Genomic DNA, 24,447 nt, shown 5'->3' with positions numbered 1-24,447 from the left:
CTCCATCTTTCTCCTACCCAGAGGTCAGGAGTTGGGGCTGAAAGTTCTGACTTTCTAATCATGCCGTGGTCTTTCTGGTGACTAGCCCCTATAATGATATCTAGGGGTCCCCAGCCACTAATCATCTCATTATCAAACAAAGACACTCTTATTGCTTTGGAGATTACAAAGGTGTTAGGAGCCAGGTGGTAGAAACTGGGACAAAAACAAAATATATATCTCCTATTATATCGCTCTGTAACCAGTAATTTCTTTAATATCATCTCCCGCTGCTATTCTCCGCACTGTCTACAATCGTTCACATTGCTTCATGGAACACTAATGCTCTTCCCTCCTTGTTCGTGCTTCTACCCACAGCAGTTCTCACAGAGGGCCCCTTCCTTTGGTGGGATGAATATTTGCTGGCATTGTCGGTGCTCTGCTTCTGCTAGAAAATCTCACCCCAGTTCTTTCCTTCAACACCTGCCATTCTGCAGCACTGTTTTTCAGCCCATGCTATTCTTCTGATTTCAAACGCTCTTCCCCTAACTTATATTTTATTCCGTTTGTGGATTTTTCTGGGCGTTTTAGTTTTATTGAAGGCTGTGGAGAGTTGATTTGTTGTTGTCGTCTCTATTGCAACCCTTTTTTTTTTTTTTTTTTTTTAATTCACGACCGCCAGCGCTTTATTGCCTGTCTAGTAAATGCCTCTTGGCTGAAAATTTTTCAGTCTTTTCCCCACAGGGGTTCAAGCTGGTGGCATTTGCCATCCTACGGGGTCCAAGGGTCAGGGTGGACGGGGAGGAGACGGTTGTGTTGCCTCGACTCTCCAGCCTCCTCCACTTGGCAAGGAGTCTTGCTGCTGCATGGTGACGTGGGCCATCCATGCTGGGGCAGAGCTGGCAACTCCGAGGCCTGGGTCTAAGGCACCATCTTCCACCATTTGAAGGCAAAGGGCGCCCGGTGGACGGTGGCGCAGGCGCAGATGTCTCCCACGTCTGCCAGGTAGCAAAGTCACTGATGAAGGCGCACTTGAAGCCCAGGGGCTCCAGCAAGCAGCACATCCTTTCTTCCAGACAGCAGGTGCCCTTGATCTGGGGCCCGAAAGGCTTGGGGATCCCCAGGTTCTTGATGGGGATCCCCATCACAATCATCAGGTTAGGGAAGTATGGCCTTGCGAAGAGCCTCTTGGGCTGCTGATCAGAGGGGACATTAGTCAGATTCTCCAAGCAGAACAGCTGGGATATCTCGATGATGTCCTGTTCCACCAGGCCCAGCTCTGTCTTCAGGATGTCATGGTTCAGGTGAATGCACTTCTCCACGTATTCATTCTGCTTCCTCAGGCTTTCATCAGCCAGAAGTTGGTCGATGGTTTTGGCTTCCCTTCTGTTAGACAGGAGCTGATCTGCTCTTACTCCTTCAAACAGAAAAGCATCACCATAGCCTTCCTTCTGTTTCTCTTGGAAGAGTTTGTAGCAGGCGCTGGGGCTGGCCAGGAGCAGCTGGAAGCCCTTTTTGCCCTCACTCTTCTCATCTGTGGGGATGAAACACACGCACTCATCCACGTGGCCGGTCATTAGCCAATCAGAGTAGAGTTCCACCGGTGCTTGGACCTGCTGGGCATAGAGGAAGTCTCGGAGGGTCTTACTCATGACCCGGCCCTCCACGCTGGGATAAAAGCTGCTGCCAATGAGGACTCTGCCCAGGGGGTATTCTTTCCCTTGGACCTTGACAGGTGGGGATACCATCACGTTCCCGATGGAATCCATGCTGGCCACTATATGGTCCTCAGTGTCGTGGGTCATGTAGCCAATACCAGGGCTCAGTGAGCATTTCATGGGGAACTCATCAAGATTGGAGGCTCGAGGTGTGTCAAGGATCAAGGATGTTGTCTTGAGGGCGCCGGGGTGTAGCAGAAGGCCATCTCATCCTGGAGCCACCTGCCCAGGCGGCTGGGGTCCTCGTAGACAGAGGCCACCTGGCTGTTGCTCTTATCACTCAGCTCCGTCACTGTGTCCACAAAACCCTGCAGCTGCAGCTCCCTGCACAGATAAACCTCCAGAGGCACCTGGGTGCAGGGAATGAAGATGCAGGGGGCCACCCGAAATACCACCATGTCTTTGCACTGTGGAGTCTCTGGAATTAATGGGTCTTCAGACTCCTCCACCAGGGATACAGAGATATCAACAGATATTTCCTCCAGTTATTGTGGCCTCCCACAATAACTCCAGTTCTAATTCCAAGTTATTATTTCTGTTTTCTTACTTTATATTATCCAGGAGACTTCAGAATAGTTTGATAAAGCTAATAGCTAGATTTCTGGAAGGTTGTAGAAAACTAAGGGAAGCATCTGTGCCTATACATGGGATCAAAAGAAGGTATGGAAGAGCCCTGAGCAGGCTGAGGGAGGGCAGCCATCTGAAACCAGAAAAAGCATTCTGAGTGGAGGGAGAGTAGACTGATAAAATGTATCTGCAGCGTGGAAACAGACAACTGAAAACAATATACGATGTGTTATTTCTAAAACTAGTAGGCACACTCAGACACTCACATGAGTTCTTGTGGAAGAGAATAAAAGCAGCAACATCATCTAACACAGAGCACCTCTATGTGCCAGGCACTGTTCTAAGCGCCTTACATACATCAACTCATTTGTCTCTCACAACAACACTGTAAGATAGTTACAGTTCTTATCCCTATTTTACAGATAAGGAAACTGAGGCACAGAACATACAAGTAATTTGCTAAAGGTAAACAGCAAGTGAACAATAGAGCTGGAATTCAAATTTAAACAACCTGCTCCAGATTCCATGCTCTTAACTAGTTATTTGTATACATCAAACTTTAGTCTCCTGGAATGCATGCTCAAAGCCACCATAATTTGAGCAGCAATATTAATGCGACTGCATATGTGCTATAAGCCAATAGGTCAGGCAAATTCTGCTTTGCACATGTGTATGAAGAATAAGGTCAGGTGCAGTGGCTCACGCCTGTAATCCCAGCCCTTTGGGAGGCCAACGTGGGTGGAGGATCATGAGGTCAGGAGTTCAAGATCAGTCTGACCAACATGATGAAACCCTGTGTCTACTAAAAATACAAAAAAAAAAAAAAAAAAAAAAAAAAAAAAAAGCCAGGAGTGGTGGCGTGCACCTGTAATCCCAGCTACTCAGGAGGCTGAGGCAGGGGAATCGCTTGAACCCAGGAGGCTGAGGTTGTAGTGAGCCGAGATCGTGTGCCACTGCACTCCAGCCTGGGCAACAGAGCAAGACTCCGTCTCAAAAAAAAAAAAAAAAAAAAAAAAAAAAAAAAAAAAAAAAAAAGAATAAGTACTATTTTGTTACTTTAGAAATCAATGGGTGAAAAATTCTAATCTAGAATATAGTTACTAAGTAAGAAAACAGGTGGTTTACTTCAAGATGGCAACCATTTCATGTGGTCCACATTTTAAATAGAAAACCCAATTATTTTAATTTTAAAATCAAAAGTAAAATGTCTACAAACTAAAAGTCAGACCTGTCCTGCTAAGAAAATGGCAAATTTTATTTGTGTTCTACATAAGGTATAAAATCTTCCTTCCTTGAAAATGGCCCCATCATTTAAAAATGAGAATTTTTTTAAACAATCATCAGTACGTAACAACTACCACTGAATAATTAGTGTCACAATCACTGGAGGTACAGACATTGCACAGAGAACTTACGTTCCTTTTTCTTAATTTCTAAAATCTTTTATTTTAGGTTCAAGGATACAAATGCAGGTTTGTTAGGTAGGCAAATTGTATGTCATGTGGGTTTGGTGTACAGATTATTTCATCATCCAAGTAATAAGCCTAGTACCTGATAGATAGTTTTTCAATCTCCCTCCTCCCACCCTCCACCCTCAAAGGGGCTCAGTGTTGTTTCTTGTTCCCTTCTTTGTGTCTATTTGTACTCAATGTTTAGCTCCTACCTGTAAATGACAATATGCAGTATTTGGTTTTCTGTTCCGGTATTAGTTTACTTAGAAAAATGGTCTCCAGCTCCATCCATGTTGCTGCAAAGAACATTAACTTATTACTTTTTATGGCTGCATAGTAGTCCATGGTGTATTTGTACCATATTTTCCTTACCCAAACTACCATTGATGGGTATTTAGGTTGATTCTATGTCTTTACTATTGTGAATAGCACTGTGATTAACATACACTGTGTGTGTCTTTATGGCAGAATAATTTATCTTTTATTGGTGATATTCCCAAAAATGAGATTGCTGGGTTGAATGGTACTTCCATTTTAAATTCTTTGGGGGATCACCGCACTGCGTTCCACACTGGCTGAATTAATTTACATCCCCACCAGCAGTGTATAAACATTTCCTTTTTTACCCAACCTCACTAGTATCTATTATTTTTTTGCTTTTTAGTAATAACCACTCTGCCTGGTGTGAGATGGTATCTCATTGTGGTTTTGATTTGCACTTCTCTAATGATCAGTGATACTGAGCTTGGGAAATCTCTTCTGGACATTGGCCTAAACAAGTGATTTATGACCAAGTCCTCAAAAGCAAACACAAAAACAAAAATAGACAAATGAGACTCAATTAAACGAAACTTCTGCACAGCAAAAGAAATAATCAACAGAGTAAATAAACATCTTACAAAATGGGAAAAAAAATTCAAACTATGCATCTTACAAAGGGCTAATATCAAGAATCTATAAAGAACTCAAACAACTCAAAAAGAAAAAATGAAGTTAACACAAATAAAAAGAGGGCAAAGGATGCGAACAGACATTTTCCAAAAGAGAGCATACAAATGACCAAGAAACATGAAAAAAATGCTCCACGTCTCTAATCAGCAGAGAAATGCAAATTAAAACCACAGCGAGACACCCATCTTATACCAGTCAGAATGGCTACTATTAAAAATTCTAAAAACAACTGATGTTGGTGAGGATGTGGAGAAAAGGAAACACTTAGACACTGATGGTAGGAATACAAATTAGTAGAAACTTTATAGAAAACAACCTGAAAATTTCTCAAAGAATTAAAAATAAAACTCCCATCCGATCCAGCAATCCCGTTGCTGAGTATATACCCAAAGGGAAATAAATAATATTATCAAAAAGACTCCTTCCCTCGTATGTTTATTGCAGCAGTATTCATAATAGCAAAGATATGCAATTTCATATATAAATGTATATGCATACATACCCCTAAGTATCCGTCAATGGAGGTTGAATAAACAAAATGGAATACTATTCAGCCATAAAAAGAATGAAATCATGTTTTTTTGCAACACAGCAACGTGGTGGAATTGGAAGCTATTATCCTCAGTGAAACAATGCAGAAAGAGAATGTCAAAAATATGTTATCACCTATAAATGGGACCTAAACAACGGACACATGTGGACATACAGACTGGAATAATAGCTATTGGGAACTCCAACAGATGGGAGAGTAGGGGTGTGAGGGTTGCAAAACTACCTATTGGGTGCAGTATTCACTATTTGGGTGACTGGTGCACTAAAGGGCCAGACTTCAACACCATGCAGTATATGCAAGTAAGAAAGCTGTGCTTGTTCCATCTATATAAAATAAATAAGATTTAGAAATGCTAATCTCATCTGGAAACACTCTTACAGAAACATGCAGAAATAATGTTTAATCTGGGCGTTCTGTGACTCACTCAAGTTGGCCACAGTAAATTAACCATCACAAGGGCTGTATAACAATATAAGGGGAGGTAAGATCAGAGGAGCAGCATTCTCCTGGATGCATGTTTTGCAGATGATTGAGCAGCCACTGCCAGATGGTTCTGGGTTGGCTTCCTGGTTCATACCTATCCTTCACCTCACTGATAAGGGTTGTCCCTCTCAAAAAGGGTGACAGCACCAATGATACCCAGAGAGTAACAGAAATGAAGTCTGTGTTTTTCCTTTTAGATCTAGAGAGTCACTTAAGTTTTGTTCTCAAAGTGCATGATTAGGGAGCTATTCTCCTAGTGCCTTCTTACCAATTTTAATAAATTTCACCTTTATAGAAGCAGGTCACTTGCTGGAGGAAAGGTTTTGTTTTCTCCTTTAAGACAGACATCAATCCTCCATATTCAAACTAGATTTTACTTGAAAAGTTGGTGAATAACTGCAAATAGGCCAAAAAAAGCAGTGATTGAAAGAGACTTCAGAGCTAGGTCGTCTATGATCAAATCCCACCTCTGTCATTTACCAGGTATTTGGCATTGAACAAGTATCTCATATGGACTGAGATACATATGGCATGGACTGAGATACGCTACACTAATACCTCATAGTGTGTAAGAGACTTAAAAGTATTAATCACACAAAGTGCTTAGAACAGCTTCTGATGCATAGGAAGTCCCCATATGATTGTTGGCTATTATTATGTTTTTCTAATTGACCCCTCACTCAAATGAGGGTGTCTGAGGCTTCACTCTGAGACTGGTTTCTGGTATACTTTTTGTAAGTATTCACCAAAAGAACACTATGCTTCATTTCACTTCCGTGAGTTTTAGGATATTTAATATAAATTAAGTATCATATCCAGAGAGTGGTACCCTCCTGACAGTCCTTCCACTCCCTGATCCCTCCCCAGAAAGCGACCATGGACTTCAGGTATATATATATATATATTTTTATTATTTAGGAATAGCAACCTACAAGACAGGCCAAGCACAGTTCTTACTAGTTATTACACTATCAAAAGGAAATTGCTCTGCTTATAGGTGTCCCCCTGTTGAGGGAATTCAGTTTCTTAATCCATATCTTGCTATGATGACATCAGCTTATCCTATGTTCATGTGACAACTGGTTGACAAAAGGAAACACAATTGCCTCAGTATGGCTAGTCTACAGGCTGTCTGGTGAATGGCCTGTGAGATGACTTTGCATGAAAATTCTCTCAAAACCCAGATGTTGCTGATTATTCAGGCCATCTCAGATATTCTGTTTGGGGACATCTTATTGAAGATGGAAGGTAAGAAATATTTTATTAGAGACAGTCGGCTGAGTGAGCTGAAGTAATGAGTAAGCAGAAGCTATAGGGAAGCAGAAATGCAGAAGTGAAAGGCAAAATGCACGGAGCACAGAATGTGAGATAGTTGGCTTGGTGGTGGCTAGAGCAGAAGTGGAGTTGGTAACAGAGGCAGATCAACACGGTCGTCCGTCCTTCTGCTGAAGAAGGGATGGGCTAATTAGCTCCTATATCTGCTTTGAGGTCCTCAATTTTTGGCCTATTCCAGATTTCAGAGCTCCAGCCCATGACTGTTTCTGGGTTTCCTTGAGATTAGGTCAATATGAATACTCAATATATCTTTATGACTTGAGGTAACTTGAATAAGGCTTTGTTCCTTACCAGCCCAAGAGCTTAAGGATCACTCCAGATGCTAGTCTTTCCTTTTGTTATAGAAGAAAGAAATAATGAACTTTAAGATCCTTGATGGCAGGAAATAAATTACATTCATCATTACAGGTTCAAACTGTAAGATCAAATATGTAATTAGACCTGGGTCAGGATGACTGATTAGAAGCAGCCAGTGTGTGCTGCTCTCATGGAGAGAAGAAAGGATGGTGAGTGGACACTAACTTTTCAACTGAAACATCGAGGTGGACACATTGGGGTGCATCAGGGAAACAGTGCAACTCATAGAACAGAGGAGAGTCAGACAGGACAGCTATTCACCCAGAAGTGGCATGGAGTTAGGGTCCTCACACCACAGGAAGATGATGCGTGAGAGTCTTTGGGAGCTTACTGCCTTTGACATTTGCATCTGAGTTAAGAAGATCCCCTCTGCAACCCCCTCTGGGGCCTCAGGATTAACTTGGAGAGCTACTGGGGTCTGGGCAGAGCTGCTGCTCAGTCATGTGCAGAGTCCTGGGAGCCTTGAATGCCTGGGCAACCCAACAACAGCAGCTGCAGCTACATCAAAAGGGGAAGCCAGGCTCCTTTGAACTTTCCTATGAAAAGGGCCAAATCCACTGCCTGGCATCTAGCAGGGTAAAGCCTACTGGCCTGAGATGCCAGCAAGGCCACTTCATTTCTGCCCGCATCCTTGGGCCAGGAGCAGCTCTGCACTTCCCTGGTGTGGGGCTTCCAGAGGGAGAGACAGGCTGCCATTTCTGCTGCTCTGCAGCCCTCACTCCCATTGGCCTCAGGCTCAGGAGGGCGCACAGTGACTAGGAACTATTGCAGACCCCAAGCACAGGACAGCTGCCTTTCAGAAAAGTGGCCAGACTGTTTTTCACGTGGCTCATCACTTCTGCTACTGCTCTCTGGATAAGGGGACCTGATAGAGGAAAAACTACCCACTCCCTGCCTGATCTCTTGAGCTAAGCACTTTCCTGGGATGGAGCTCCCAGAAGTAGCAGGCAGGCTATTTTTGCTGCCCACAGCCCTTGTTCCTCTACGCTCGGGAGGTAGCATAGTAGTTGGGGACCAATGCAAACCGTCATCACAGTGCAGGTGCTTTATGAAAAAGTGGCCAGACTGTTTTCTATATGAGTCCCCACCTCTGCTACTCTTCACTGGGCACTTCCTCTCCACCTGGGACCTCAACAAAATCACTGTGCCCCCTACTGAACACTTCCGTCAATGACCACTCGGCGTTTTTCTGAGGAGGAAATAACAGAGGTATTCCATAAATGCAATTGTAGCTGCAGTAGTACTGTTATTACTGCCCTCGGGCTGGAGAAGGAACAGAAGGCCTTGTTACTATGCTGGAACCTCCAGCAGCCACAGCCATTATATGGAAAGGAGCCCAGTGTCTCTTCCCTGTAAGCTTCCAGCCCTGACGCTCCACCAAGCAGGATCCCCAACTTAGGACTGCATAGTAGCCACTCCAACTCTGGCTAAGCATTCCCACTGCTAGTGGCCCTGTGTTTCCCTGGGGAAAAGCTCTTCAAGGCAACCGAAAGCCCCTCTTCTACTGCCATGATGGTGGTTCTACCCCTGTTGCCTATGGATTGGAGGAGAAATAAAGGGCCTGAAGGCTTTACTCTCATTGCTAGCACAACATAGCCACCACACATAGAGATGCCCCGTCTCTCCTCCCTGTGCATCCTTACCTCCCCACTCTTTGCCAAGAGGGACCCACAACTTGAGCCAGCAGGGCAGCCAACCCATCCTCTGGCTGAACATCCCCAGTAGCAGCAGCTCTGTGTTTCCCTGAGGTGGTGCTCCCAGAAGCAATCAAAAGCCCCTCTACCACTGCCACTGCAGCTGGCACTGCCCTTGGACTGGGAAAGGAGCAAAGGCACTAGTACCTCAGCCACTCTTGCAGCGAGCCATTTATGGTTTCAGGTCTTATGTTTAGGTCTTTAATTCATCTTGAGTTAATTTTTGTATATAGTGAGAGATACGAGACCAGTTTCATTCCTCTGCATACAACTAGCCAGTTATCTCAGCACTACTTATTGAATAGCGTGTCATCTCCCCAGTGTATATTTTGTTCACTTCATCAAAGATCAGTTGGTTGTAAGTATATGACTTTAATTACGGGTTCTCTATTCTATTTCATTGATCTGCGTGTCTATTTTTATACCAGTATTATGCTGTTTTGGTTACTATAGCCTTGTAGTATAATTTAAAGTCATGTAACAATAATTCTTTGTTACTTTTGCTAAGTAACAATATGTTGAAGATCTCAATAGAACACAAGGAAGAGGAAGGAGGCATTTATTTCTTTTATCTGTCTCGCTTATTGAGCTGGTATGTCTCATCTCTTCTTCTGCCTTGTGGCTAAGCTTTATGTCATGGACTCCCCTGATGCTCGGGTCTTCAGACTCAGACTCTGAGTTACACCTCCAGCTTGCCCGGGTCTTCAGCTTGCAGATGACAGATAATAAAACGATGGGATTTTTCAGCCTCCATAACCATGTGAGTCAATTCCTGTATGTATTAACTTACGTGTGTTTATATGTGTGTATGTATATATACGTATATCTGTATACACATATACGTATGTATACTGTATACATATATATGTATGTATATCTGTATAAATATATATGTATGTATATATCCTATTGGTCTGTTTATTCAGAGGAACCCAGTATATAACCTAATGCTGTTCAAAGCATCTGCACTTCTATTTTGAGTTTACAGCAGTCTAGTAAGGTGAGTGAAACTTTATCATTCTCATTTTACAGATTAGGAGATGCAGGTTCTAAAAAGTTATGTGATCTTCCAAGGCCACATGGAGACTTAAATTGTGAGAAGACATGAAGACCTAGGGCTTTTGCCCCCAAATATAGTCTTCTATCCACAGCACCCACCAAGATGGACATGTGAGAGACAACTCAAATGCTTGCAAATAGTAGACAATTCTGTCTACTATTATAGAACACAATTCTGTCAGGCTTCCCAGGTTAGGTCTAAGATTTAAAAAGTCAGACACTCAAGAATATCACCCTAAGTATCTGGAAGCCCTGACTTCTGATGTCTTGTCCAATGAAGAGATTATAATTGATTTGGTTTTCAGTATGTTTGACTTCTGAAGTCATCCAGCTTTTAATCCAGTCAATAATAACTGAATATTAAGAGAAAATGTGTTGTGTTTGTTGATTAAACATATGTCTACATTTTCTTGGGGGCAAATAAGAGACTTACATGGATTAAAACTATTAAATTTACAAGTATATTTCAATAAATTAAACTCACTTTCAAAAGATTAAAAGCCACACAAGTTATCCACAAACTTGATATCAAAATATACGCCATTTTCTATTTGAGTAATTCATTTTTACAGTAAATTAAGTAACACTTAGATATTAAAATATCAACAAAAACATTGTTTAAATTTCCTAAGAAACTCATCACTCACTAGAAAATAATGCATTTATTTTTAGAGTCAAATTAAATTTGACTAAGACTTTATGGATTCAATAACCTACTTCAGGAAATATTATCCCACAACATGATTTTTTCATATATGATTACTGTTTTCTAGAGTTCTCATTTATTTATTTATTTTTCTAAAACTATTATTGAATTCCTGCCCTGAGCCATGCTGGACACTAAGGGAATAAAAGAGAGAATAAAACAACTTTAAACAATTTTTAGAATCCTGCACCCTCACATAGATAACATTGCAGAAAGAGGCACGAAGACAGATACTGAAAAGGTAAGTAGGTAAAGTGTAAAGTATATTAGATGGTGATCAATGCTGAGAGGAAAAGTAAAGTGGTGAAGCCAGCTAGAAAGAGCTAGAAGGGTGACCAGGCTCCTCATTTGTCCAAAATGTCTCATGTCCTAGGAATCCTCAGTTCCAGGCAAAACAGGATCTTTTGTCACTCTAAATCTACATTGTGAGACAAGGGAAGACATATTATGAAAATATTATTTCAGTAAAAAGAATACTTCCAGTAGAGGAAACAGCAAGTGGAAATACCCTGAGGCAGGAATATGCCTGACTTATTAGGCAAGGTCAAGGAGTAATATGGGAGGAGCAGTTTATGAGCAAGATAGGAGATGAAGAGCAGGATGAGGCAGCAAGTTGCTTCAGAGAAATGCTCAATGTCCTGCACAGGAGAAAGGAACGCTAGCAGTACTGCTACCTTTGGCTGGGAAGAAACTTACTCTGGATTCTGACTGTTCCCAATGCTCAATTCTGGTATTTCTGGAGAAGCCAAGGAGCAAAAGGGGTCAAGAATCATAGTTGAGGAAGAAAGGGAAAGAAATGATCCCAGCCACAAGGAAAGGCTCCCTCCCATAAATCCATCTCCCTCTGTAAAGTCCTAGGTTGAATCCTTGGAAGTTCCTGCATATTTATCCCATCTCTCCATTTTTCTTCTCTGATCCTGCTCAGCTAGGCTCCTTCTGTTTGTTGACAACTCAGGGTTTTAAAGTTAGTACTACCACAAGGCATTCCTGCTAATGGAGGAAGTCCAAATTCTATTTGGCCACGAATTCAATTACACCCACTGAAGTATATTTTTGCTCCCAGCTCCAGTCTTCTTTTTGCCAGGTAGATAATTTATACAGAGCTAGAAAAAGATTGTTTGGGGGCAAATGACACAATACATTTGCCACAGATAGACACAGCCTCCCCTGTGAAACCAAGACAATGAGCAGTTCACTTCTCAACTCCCTTTTCAGCATCCTTTTTAATTTAAATGGAGTTGATAGTTCTTTACCACCTACTAGCACCAGAAGGGTGTCATAAGGACACTTTTAAAATGCTTTCAACTACTCAGATGAAAGATACTTTATGAATATTATGTGATGCTGTCACTGAATCTTCATTCTCACTAGCGATATTTATGTGTCTTTCTTTTTTATTTTCCGCAAACATAATCATGTAGTATACCCATTGTCTGCATACTTGACAAATTTGCTAACTAGGCATTCGTGTGCTCCTTCAGGTGTTTCATTCATATTTATTGATATTCATCAAGTAAGCAGCGATAGTAATGGAGCCTGTTTGCTTTTTTTTTTAATTTTCTGCTGCTTTAGTTGAAGACAAATTAAATTGTCTCTCAGATGTTATCAGCAGCTGTCAAAAAGCATCCCTTACTCAAAGATCTATTTTGTATTCAGAAAGCACAAAATCACATAACACAGTCACTCCAGCAGCAGCCTCAATAGCTATCTATAGCTCTTTATTGAGGACCAACTATGTGTCAGTCATCAAAGTCTTGATTGTGTCTGGGGGACTTCCAGAAATGGGTAACCACCATGTGACATATATGATTTCAAAGACTCTCAGCAATAACCCCTTCCCTTTAATGTACTTTCCAAAACAGATTCCCTCTAAATAAGGTGAGAGGGAAAATCAGTGCTTCCCGAACCTTTGAGTAGAAACTTCACAAGTAACATGAGCCCTAAACACTCTCATGTGAGGAATGATCTAGGTTGGGAGGGGTACAAGTATGAAATAATAAGCATAAGGAATGCATTTGATGGAGATTACATGGACTATCACTGGATATGTAAGACTTCTGCCCGATAGGAAATAAAGTGCAAGAAAGCAAATACTATATTTCAAGTCTCAATTTTTTTCTTTTTCTTTTTTTTTTTTTTTTTTTTGAGATGGAGTCTCACTGTGTTACCCTGGAGTGCACTGTTGCGATCTCAGCTCACTGCAGCCTCTGCCTCCTGAGTTCAAGTGATTCTCCTGCCTCAGCTTCCCAAGCAGCTGGGACTACAGGAATGTGGCACCACGCCCAGCCACTTTTTATATTTTTAGTTAGAGATGGGGGTTTCACCATGTTGGCCAGGCTGGTCTCAAACTCCTGACCTCTGATCCACCCACCTCAGCCCACCAAAGGGCTGGGATTAAAGGAGTGAGCCACCTCACCCAGCCAAGTCATTCAATTTCTACAGATTTACAGTTACTACCTTGGGAGAGTGCCTAATCCAGCAAACATCTATTCTTTAAATATTGATCACTTTGTGTGTTTAACATAGCAGCACTTTGGTTGTTATTGCTCAACTCTCATTTTCTCTTTTTTTTATATTTATTGTTCTCTTTTTTTAAAAAGATGAAGTGAAATATTTTACTAGAGGAAAACACACACACACACACATACACAAACACACAGAGGGAAACAAACCAAAAGTTTGAGTTCCTCAGCCTGGTTGTTCTACTTGAGATTCGTGTAACCTCTACACATTTTTATTTCCTAATCTGTGAAATGCTTATAATATTACCAGCCCTTCCTCATCACAGGGTTACTCCATTAAATGAAATAATGTATACAAAAGCACTTGGAAAAATATGTCACTATGCAAATATTTGTAGAAGTTATTATTTTCTAGTATTTAAGCTACTAATTTTATTCCCTGTTCTGGTCATCAAAGGTTGCCCTGAAGAAACTTAGAAAAAAGAATCTTTTGCATTTGCTTATGCAGCGACTTCCATAGGGAAATGTGTTTATCTTTGTCCAGCCTCTGGCAAGAACATGACTCCACCCTGTGTAGCCAGAGGGAAAGATAGTCTTGAATAAAAAATAAGGGTCAATCATCCAATTGACATTCACTTCTTCTGGTTCAATCATCTATTTATTTGTCATGATGAGAAGCCACAATATACTTGCATTAGAAGTATAAGAGGAAAATACAACAAAATAAATTAAAAAGAAAAACCTGAGCAATTATCACATGTTTTTTCCCTTTAGGGAATATCCTCAGTCTGTATTTCAAGAATAAGTGATTTTTATTAAGAATTTTTTTGTCAATGCCGCAGTACGCATGTAACCTTTTTTTTTAGAAACGGGGTTTCACCATGTTGGTCAGGCTGGTCTTGAATGTCTGACCTCATAATCCACCCGTATCGGCCTCCCAAAGTGCTGGGATTACAGGCGTGAGCCACTGCGCCCAGCCAATATGTAAGCTTTTAATGATCTAACCTGCATCTCTATAAATTATATAGCATGTGTCAGAATCAAATGCTCTTAAAATATTATCAAAAGTTGCTAAATATATTTTGCACATTCCTTCCTAACGCTGTGTTATATGATAATTGATACACAGCCCACAAAACATCTAAAAATACTTTTACAGTGAAATAAATGCTTGCAATTTCTTTCTACTCTATAGTAAATGTGGACCACAGAAACCAATGTAGAAATTCATAAGTGTAATTCAGGAAGTAAAGGGAAGAAAGATAAGATAGCGGTCTCCACATCTCATTTACTTCATCTCTCCTTATTTACTAATTCACACATAGTCCAAAGAGTTAGAACCATTAGAATTAGGTCCTTTGTTCCCCAATGATATGGAAGGGTTTTTGGGGTTTTGTTTTGTTTTGGTTTTTTGAATAAAGAGATTGCTTTCCATTTGAATTTAACAAATATGAAGAAATGGCAAACAACTTGACCTCACACTGTTCTCTAACCCTCTCAAAACCATGTTTCTTTCCCCCTTCCCAACAGAGGGTTGATTTCCTTAGGTATCTATGCCTTCTCCTCACAATTCAGGGGAGGATATTCTGACTTCTTGCCCTCTCTAAGTGTTACCTCTTCATTGAGCAAACAAAATGTTGTGTAAGTCTTGAAACTGCTTTTGGTCCAGGGTAGGAAATGTCCTAAGTCATACCAATCTGACTGAAATAAACAATCTGATTCCATACTTGGGGTATGGGATCTCATTCTCTCCTGTTGGATGTGAATATAATCTTGCTTATACGTGGAAAATTAAAAAGTTAAACTCGTAGAAGTTGAGAATAGAATGAATCGTAGGTATCAGTGGCTGGGAAATGTGGGTGGATAGGGAAAGGGAAGATGTTGATCAAAGGGTACAAAGTTTTAGCTAAAGAGGAGGAATAAGCCTTAGTAATCGATTGCATGGAATGGTGACATACTTAATAATAATGAACTATATATTTCAAAATTGCCTAAGTATTAGATTTTAAATGTTCTCACCACAGAAGTTTGATAGATATGTTATTAGCTTGATTTAATCATTCAACAATGTAAGCATATATCAAAACATCACCTAATACATCATAAATGTATGTAATTATTATTTGTCAATTAAAAGGAAAATACCATTTTTCCAAAAAGAAAAAAAATATGAGAAATAAAAAGAAATCATATAGTCCCAATGGCCCTAATGGTAACCTCAAGGGGAAGCAGGCATAGGATGAAGCTGATGCTGAGTACACAGAGCATAGAGGCAGAAAGGTCCTGGGGCTTTAAAGGCTTAGCCCCGGCAATTGTATAACAAGAAGCCTGCTTTACTCCTGGCAATCATGTGAAGTGACTTTCATACTTGTTTCATCAATTCAGATTGTGTTGTCATTGTACTTGCAACAAAAATCATCCTAACTTATCAATCTTTACAATTTTTCTTTTATGTTGTGCAGTTTATTAAAGAATAGGCCTGTTAAGTACATATAAGTAAGCTTATAGAAGTAGCTTTGCTTCATTGTATTGTACACAAATGATTAGTCCATTGATGTGTCTAAGTTGCTGTTGCTAAGATAGAAGGTCAGCAATGAGAAAGCTTCATGCATCTCAGGGTATGTTTTAGCACTTCTTTCATGAAGAAGAGGAAACCTGGACGGTTTAAGAGTATACCTGCTGCTTCATCTTCCTGGAGGAATCTTTACAGTCTTGTTCTCCACCTGATCTGGCTGACGCTTATTCACCCTTCATGGTTAAATTTCACTGCCTCTTCTCCTGAGAAGCCCTTTTTGATCTATGAAGATAACTAGACTAGATACCCTTCCTGGGTGTTCCCACAGTACTTTCAATTTATCCCAATCCCAGCTCTTTAGCATATGGTAATTACCTTTTTGTTTGTATTCTCCACTAGCCTGTAAGTTCCCTTAGGGCTGGAATGGTTTCTAAATCACTGTTATATCCATAGTCTTTTAGCATAATACCTGCTCCTCATAGGTTCTCAATAAATATTTACAGAATGAACACATGCCCAGAATGCTTTCAATGGAGTAAAACAGAATTGCAACATAAAATAGCCATTGCTTTTAGAAAATTTAATAGAAAATATTTTGGATAAAGCAAAATTTCAAAAAATATACTTTATTTGGGGTAAACTTTGAGCATTTGGAATCACACACTTCAAAAAATTTAATAAAGGTCTTATGCAAGAAAAAAATGCTAGAAAAGATTTTTTTTTAATCAGTAAACTGTGAAAGAAAAAATAATTCAGGCTTATAGCAGAGAAGTTGCCCTTTGTCACACTCTGAGTATTATCACCAGTTTATAATGAGAAATAACTAAAGATCAAGATCAGAACTCATTCAGTGTCCTTTATAGTTGTTCTAAAATACACTTCAGTCATTCACAACACTTTTGTGGTGTTCATGAATCCCCAGATTTTAGAATCCTTTCAAGTAGTTTCATATGGAACAATCCTGCTTGACTGGAATCAAGATTCTGTTGCCCAGGAATGACCATTTCTGTTATGTATGTGGCTTTAGTAATTATCTTTTTACATTTCCATCCGAAGTTGCATTATTCTGGAAGCATACCAGTATAGAAGCCAATTACTACTTAAATTGAAAGTAAGGACAACCAAAATTATTTTATTACATCATAATTTTTGGTATCAGATAATAAGTACAAAAACTCAAGCATCAGTACAACTTGGAAATCTCCTCAAAGCATGTTTCTAATATAAGACTTTGTTAAAAATAAAACTTGCTTTATGCCATTAGAAAATGTCAAAATTTTAATAATATAAATTGTAACAGAAGGCTTTCACTTTGCCTAATTAGAGCAAAGAAAGTTTTGTTTTGTTTTTAAAGTAATATTTTTATTCATGAACACCAGCACCCCAAAGAGGCCATAAAGGGTGTGAGGAGCAGATTTTAAGAGAAATAAAGCAGCCACACTACATCTCCAGTGTATTTACATTTCGTTTTTATTTGATGCCTATTTACATGTATTTGTAGTTTTCTGGTCATAACAAGATTTTTTAATTTTATTTCTGTTGAAAGATGATTTCAGGTGTATACCTCAAGATGACACCCACAGAAGTTTTTAAAAGCCAGTAAAGGTACCTCCAGAAGGAGTCCCTATGTATAATTTATTAAAAGCAAACAAACAACCCAACCAGGTTAATTGAATTTCTTTTGCAACTTTACATTCGTATCTATGAAGTCTTATTGGAAATCTCTTGTGATTATGACTCTGCTCCTGGCATAGAGGGTTGAGGAAGTGATAGTTAAAAGATTTTCATCTTGCATCCTAGCATCTAGGGCCTTAGCTTATGCCAATAGAAAGAAAGAGCAAGAGAGATCTAAGAAGAAGAGATGACAAAGTTAACGATCAAGGGTAGCCGAGCAAAATCCCAGCCCTCTGATTCTCTCATAACTATAATGAAAAGTCTTGTTTCACCTTTATTGGCCATGTACCCACTGAAATCTGAGCTTCCTTAATTATCACAGCTTATTCTCTTATGGTGTGGCTGGTTGATTGACTGACTGGGTGATTTTTGTTGATTGGAATGGAGAAGTTCCCCTATTCTTTATGCCATTATATGTGCTACTATGCTGCCAGTTTTTTGCATAACAAGTATTTACTATGAAATAGTACGTATTTTTCTATGCCACCTTAATGCTTTCTCCCATATAGATTATATTTGCCTGGTAGTCTCTTGCTCTAGTTTTCTCTCTCCCTTATTCTCCGTAAGTAAGAGACACTAGAAGAAAATTGCTAAGAATACTAAATATGAAATGATATACCCTATAGTTTATATGTAACCTCTTTTAGAAGAGAGGTATGGATAGGAAAGAAATCCGAAGGCAGCCACTAGATTGTACCTACATAACAGAATAAAAAGAAGAGATTTAAGATTATCAAACTAACCAACTTGGAAAAAAAGACTAGATAAGGTTCCACAAATGATGGCATTTGAGGCCTAAATGTCCATGAAACTATATTTCATGGTGTACCACGTAGACCAAAAAGTTCATGGAAGGTAAAAAAGTGGAAATATTGGAAACCTGACCTCTGAAAGGGAGAAAGTTTAAAGCTGGTTACAATGCAGATATTAAATGGGAGGAAAATAACATTGAGAATCATGAAATGAAAGTAGATGGTAATTGGGACCAAAAGAGAAGACTTTCTCTTAGAAAAGAACAATGTCATCCTCAAATGTGGAAAGAACAATAAAGGAAAAAATTAAGCAAATTGGAAATGCAAATTATAAGAATAATTGGATGGGATTTGGAACATTTAGATACACACATATATGAAGTGTCTGTTTAACAAACTGAACACAGAACAATGGAGAAGAGGCTCACTTCGGGGCCCCTTTACCCAGCGAAAGTGAGCCTTAGGTTCACACCTCCCTGTGCTTGCTAAGACATTAATGTCAAAGCCTAATATTGATATTAAATACATCACTAAATCGTTGCTAAATTCTGTAATATGTAACTAGAAATAATTCTCTAAAGATATGTGAGTAATAATAGTGCGCTGTGAGTACTACTATAAGCACTTTTTCCTTTTTTGATATTTCAATATCGAGCAGTGTATAATTATATAATGTCAACCTGTTATGTTCGAAAATAATACCCCCACAGGGGTTGGCTTATATCACAAGATCTTTGAATATGAATATTGTTATAAGAATTTCCCTTTTGATTACACCTGTTGAAATAGTTTGCTGCTATAGGTTGTGGTAATAATACTTGAAATTTTATAGCCCTTTCATCTGAGGATTTGGAGAGATGTTTCTAAAAATAGGAGAGCTAAAATTTAGTAACTAGAAAGTCTAATGTTTTGGTTCTTTACTTACTGTGAAACATTTTAAAGGTAAAGATTTAAGGGGTTTTTTTTAATTATTTCTCAAATTTTTCTTTGCTATCACAGAGAAAAAAATATGCTAATATAAATATAGAGGCAATACAAGATGGATACAATTGCATAATGAACCAGGTTATATATTATTGAAGAAAAATTTATATCTAGAGCAAATAAAAGATAGCAATGATTTCTCTGAACTCGAATGAAAACATGTTATATTTAAAAAGATGACATGAATGAACTTCTTTTTGAATTGCCTTCTCAGAATATAACTGGACTCATGTTTGCAAAACAGCAGGCTCTGTCTGGAGTGCGAGGGTAACTCACATCTTAGAACTGAATCTACAGCTAGTTCATAAACATAACCCACTGAGCTCATGTATGATGCACAAAGGCAGCCCATCTGCAATACAAAGGGTAGACCAAGGAGAAGGAAGCCTTTAAAACCAGCAGAGGAAGAATATGGTCTAATCTAAGAAGTACAAAAACTATTGTATAGATGTTGGTTGGTGTATCGATTCGTAATGAAAATTATAACTCTAGAGTAGTACAGCTCTTATTTTAAGAAAGAAAATACCACATTTCCCGTCAAATTCTATGCATCTCAGTTTGAAATTGATAATATATTTTCTTCTCAGTTGTCAACCTAAACTACCTCATGTAATTCCATATGTTGATGGCTTTCTTTTAGTTATGTTTTGTTTTGGTTTAACAATACATTTGACTGGTAGAAAATTCAGAGTACCTCAGAATTCAAAATCTCAATTTTGAATTCATGTTTCCAATTCCATTACTTAGCCATTCAGTAAGTATTTACAGAGACCCAAATGTGGCCCAAGCATTGAAGTAAGGGCTGGGGCGAGAGCTGTGAGTTGGACAGGTGCATTTCCGGCCTGACCTGACCATGGGGAGATAAAGACAGATTCCAAGAAAGCAAATGCTGTGAGTGCTATGAAGAAAGTGCTGGAGCCGTGAAAGCATTGCACAAGGTAGCTGGGGAAAGGGCTACATAAAATAAACTCTGATGGACGAGTAGGAGGTATGGCTCAGCTAGGCAAAGAAGGGAGAATGAGAAAGGGACTCGCATACTTAAGGGTCCTGAAATAAGAAATAACATGTAGATTCAAGCTAGGCCATGCGGGTTCCTACTACCTGGTCAGCACCGAAGGCAGTAACTATGTCGATTTCTTGGATTCATTGACACGTTATCATAGGGCCTACCACACAGTAGTTACCCAATAAATATTTGTTGGATGAAAGTGGCTGAAGGATAGATAACTAGAAGAGTAGCACAAAATGATTCTACAGAGGTCAGCAAGGAACCAAACATGCAAAGCCTGGTAGGCATGTTAAGATGTTTACCCTTATCTTAAAAACAATGGGAAATTATTGAAGGTTCTATGCAGGACAGTAGCATATCCAGAAAGGCTATTTTTTCTATTTTTGTGTTTCATCAAATCTAAGATGCCCTTGATTATAAAATATACCATTATTTTATGCATGATTAATTTAAAAGCACACATTATTAATCAAACTGGGATACAAAATAAATTGTAAGACATATTTCAAGTTTAAAAACGTTAAAGTGAAAAATAAAAAATGCATGTTCGAGTTGACAAAATGTAATATATGTGGAAAGAAAATGAATCAGAAGTGAGAAAACATGGGTACAAAGTGAATAGTTTGCAGGGTATTGTTATGGCTGCCTCCGTTGCTCAGTCTGTTGCAGAAGTTCAATACTGGACCAAAGTAGAGACAGCTGGGATGGAGAAAAATGGACAGAAATGAGAGCTATTCAGAATATAGAATTGCCAGAATTTGCAACTGATGTGTATTAGATGAAAATGTCAGAGGTATTGGGTAGATGCTGGTATTGTTTATTGAGTTGGAAACATTAGTGTGGAAGCTCTGAAGAGAAATCTGACTAGAGATATAAATTTGTGATTTCTCAGCATACAGATGGTGAATGAGGTCATGAAAGCAAAAGAGATTTCTTTCTCCCCTAGGGCAGCAGTTTTTAAACTGGGGCAATGACTCCAGCTGCATTGCAGAAGTTGCATTGGAGATGGCAATGATGGGAGACAGTGAAACAAATCAAAAGGTTCTTGAAGTAGTACAAGAGAGGAAAATGTGTGCCTGACAAAGGCATCATATGCCAGAATAGAAAGAGGATTCAGACTCCAGAGATATTGTAGAGGTGAAAACTCAGGACTTAGTGACTAAATTGGCTGTGGAGGCTGTGGGACCAAAATAATTTACAGGTTCCTGGGTAGATCATGCTGCCATTAACTATAATAGAGGTAAAAAGAAAAAATAAATAAATAAATAAATAAAAGATTTGCAGACAAGATAGTGAGCTCAGTTTGAGGCTTGTTAATCACTGACTATCACTTATGGAGCATGCAGATGAAGATGTCCACTCCACTGGGGAGGTAGAACACTGACAGAAAAAAGCAAACAAATTCTATACCATGCTACAGTGGAAGCTTGTCCATTCCACAGGCAGCAGGAGGGAAGTCCTGTCCTTACTCATCTTGTTCAAGGAGAATAGGTAGCATCATACTGCCTGACAGCTCAGGCTTTACAGTTAGCAGGACTTGAATTTTAGTCTTGACTCTACTGGTTATTGGCTGGAAGATTGTGGGCTAGACACTTAGCATCTTTGAGCTTTGATTTCTTTATCGGTAAATTGGGGAAAAAATATTTAGTTATTGAAGTTATTTTACAAATTAAAGAAGACTAAAAAATTTCCAGAACAGTTCTGGACATGTGAAAAGGACCTGATAAATGATAGCTATTTTTATGATCTGTTTTGGTGTGCCCATCAACTCTGGGACAATTCCTTCCAGCATTTATAATTGTATTATTTTGTTTAATTCTTCATCAACTACTTATTGGATCCTGCTACATGGGAAGAACTGGTAACCATTTGCTTGTACCGTATCTCTCCATGTCTTATTCTAATCATCTGAGTGACTAGCTGCCATTTTAGTGTTTGATGTCTCACCCAGCAGGCTGAGCTAAAATATCAGGTCCTCACACATGCCCAGCAGAGAGTCACGTGAGTTTTTTTTCCTGATAGACCAAATGAAAGGACATGAGGAAGACACACATGAAGCAAGGGAGAGCAAACCCAAGCTTGAATCAAGAACTTATATTTCTGTAGAACTTATATACTTAAAAGAGAAAACTAATTTCTATATAAGAAAGAGACAATTTCTACAAATGATTTAAATCTTTTTTTCTGCAACACTTAGGGAAAATTGTATCATTAATTTGTGATTCTCTTTTTCTAACATTTGTAATTTTTATCATGTTTGTACCTTTCTTCCTTAAGGGATTTATTCCTGTTTGCTCCTATTTTGTTATCATCAAAGGGCTTTGAAACAGAGTCATTTTGAAGCCATTCTTGCTTACACTCTTATTTTCTTCACTTGGCTTTAACACCAGTTTTTAAATTCTTACCCACAGTTGCCTGTTGGAAACTGCCCTTATTGTAGAAGAGGTCACCGTGATTAATAATACATCTATACATGTATTCTTTTGTGATTTCTAGATTTCCCTTTGCTTACTTTCTTAGAAAGTTCCTCAATCTGCCTCCTTCTGCTAATTGATCACTTAATTACCTAGGGTTTCACTACTCTACTTCGAAATGGCATCTTTTTATTTGGTTAACTTTTATCTTCTTCTTTTCTTTGTATACCAATAAGATATCAGAGAGAATATCCTAAATGTCACTCTTCTGTTTTACAAGACTCCCAACAGACAGCCATCTGTTATCTCTTCTCTTGTGGCTGACCATGAGCAGACGTAGGGATCTTTCATCAGTTTCTTCACTAAAGAACACACACTATAAAATTAAAACAGAAACATATATTTTCTATATTTAAGGAAACTATTATTTTTATTTTACTTTAAGTTCTGGTATACATGTGCAGATTGTGCAAGTTTGTTGCATAGGTATTCATGTGCTATGGTGGTTTGCTGCACCTACCAATATTCTAGGTTTCAAGTTCTGCATGCATTAGGTATTTGTCCTAATGCTCTCCCTTCCCTTGCCCCCAACCCCCCAACAGGCACTGGTGTGTGGTGTTCCCCTCCCTGTGTCCATGTGTTCTCATTGTTCAACTCCCACTTATGAGTGAGAACATGTGGTATTTGGTTTTCTGGAGAACAATATTTTTTAAGAATATTTTTATGTGATGTCAACATGGTATTTTTTTGTTAACTGTAAGAACTTGTAATCTAGCTGGGGGAGACAGAACTTCATGGAATATTCAGGGATCCCCACAAAAAAAGATAAAGTGCAACTTTATAAGAAAAGTAGATAGAGCAAACTGAATATACAAATCACTCAGTGGGGATACAGAGCAAGGGAGTGTTTCTGATCTGATCTGGTAGGGTGAAAGAGAGTTTCTAGGGAGTAGAAATTTGAAAAATCAATGAAAAACACTGCTAGACATTTAACAAAAGAAAGTCATTTTTATTCCTTTGAAAAAGACAACAATGCACAGGTTTCAGAGAACCAACAACCTAAAAGACCAATGCAATTGTTTGCCTGAAGCCTAAGTTATTCTCAATCCAAACAATATTACACATCTGATGCTTCTAGATTGGTTTTAGCTCTCTGATTATCTGGATATTTGTCCTATGAATGTTTAGCAGATATAAACCACCTTACCTCTTGAAAGCAGGTGAGAGCTGGGGGAGTGCAAAGAAAGATTTTGCCTGAGGGTTGGTGAAACCTTCAAAGGGGGAACACATGTTTTTTTTAAATTCTCATGGGTCAAAAATGTTTGGAAGGGAAGACAGCCCATCATAACTCCATTTCCTCATGTAAAACTTTCCTATAAGCAGAAACTTCTGCATTCCTTAATAGAAATATGAAAGCATATTGCCAGGCACAGTGGTGTGTGCCTGTAATCCCAGCTACTAAGGAGGCTGAAGCAAGAGGATTGTTTGAGCCCAGGAATTTAAGACCAGCCTGGGCATCATAGTGAGATGCTCATCTCAAAAAAGAAGAAGAGAGGAGGAAGAAGAATACAAAGGAGAAGTAGAAGAGGAAGAAGAGGAGGAGGAGGAAAAGAAGGAGGGGGTGGAGGAGGAGGAGGGGAAGGGGAAGGGAGAGGGAGGTGGGAGAAGGAGAAGAAGAAGGAGAAGGAGGAGAAGAAGAAGGAGAAGGAGAGGAGAAGAAAGAGAAGGAGAGAGATGGAGCGGGAGAGGGAGAGGGAGGAGGAGGAGAAGGAGGAGGAGGAGAA

The 24,447-nt window shown here is 39.2% G+C and overlaps 1 pseudogene; it reads right to left on the bottom strand.

Annotated features, from left to right (window-relative positions):
• Positions 1 to 900: 900 nt before the first annotated feature.
• Positions 901 to 11,626, bottom strand: LOC101038158 (inactive protein-arginine deiminase type-6 pseudogene; annotated as a pseudogene).
• Between the last annotated feature and the right edge of the window lie 12,821 nt (positions 11,627 to 24,447).

Source organism: Saimiri boliviensis, chromosome 1 (assembly GCF_048565385.1).
Source record: "Saimiri boliviensis isolate mSaiBol1 chromosome 1, mSaiBol1.pri, whole genome shotgun sequence".
Lineage (NCBI taxonomy): Eukaryota > Metazoa > Chordata > Mammalia > Primates > Cebidae > Saimiri > Saimiri boliviensis.
This window is presented reverse-complemented; position numbering and strand designations above follow the sequence as displayed.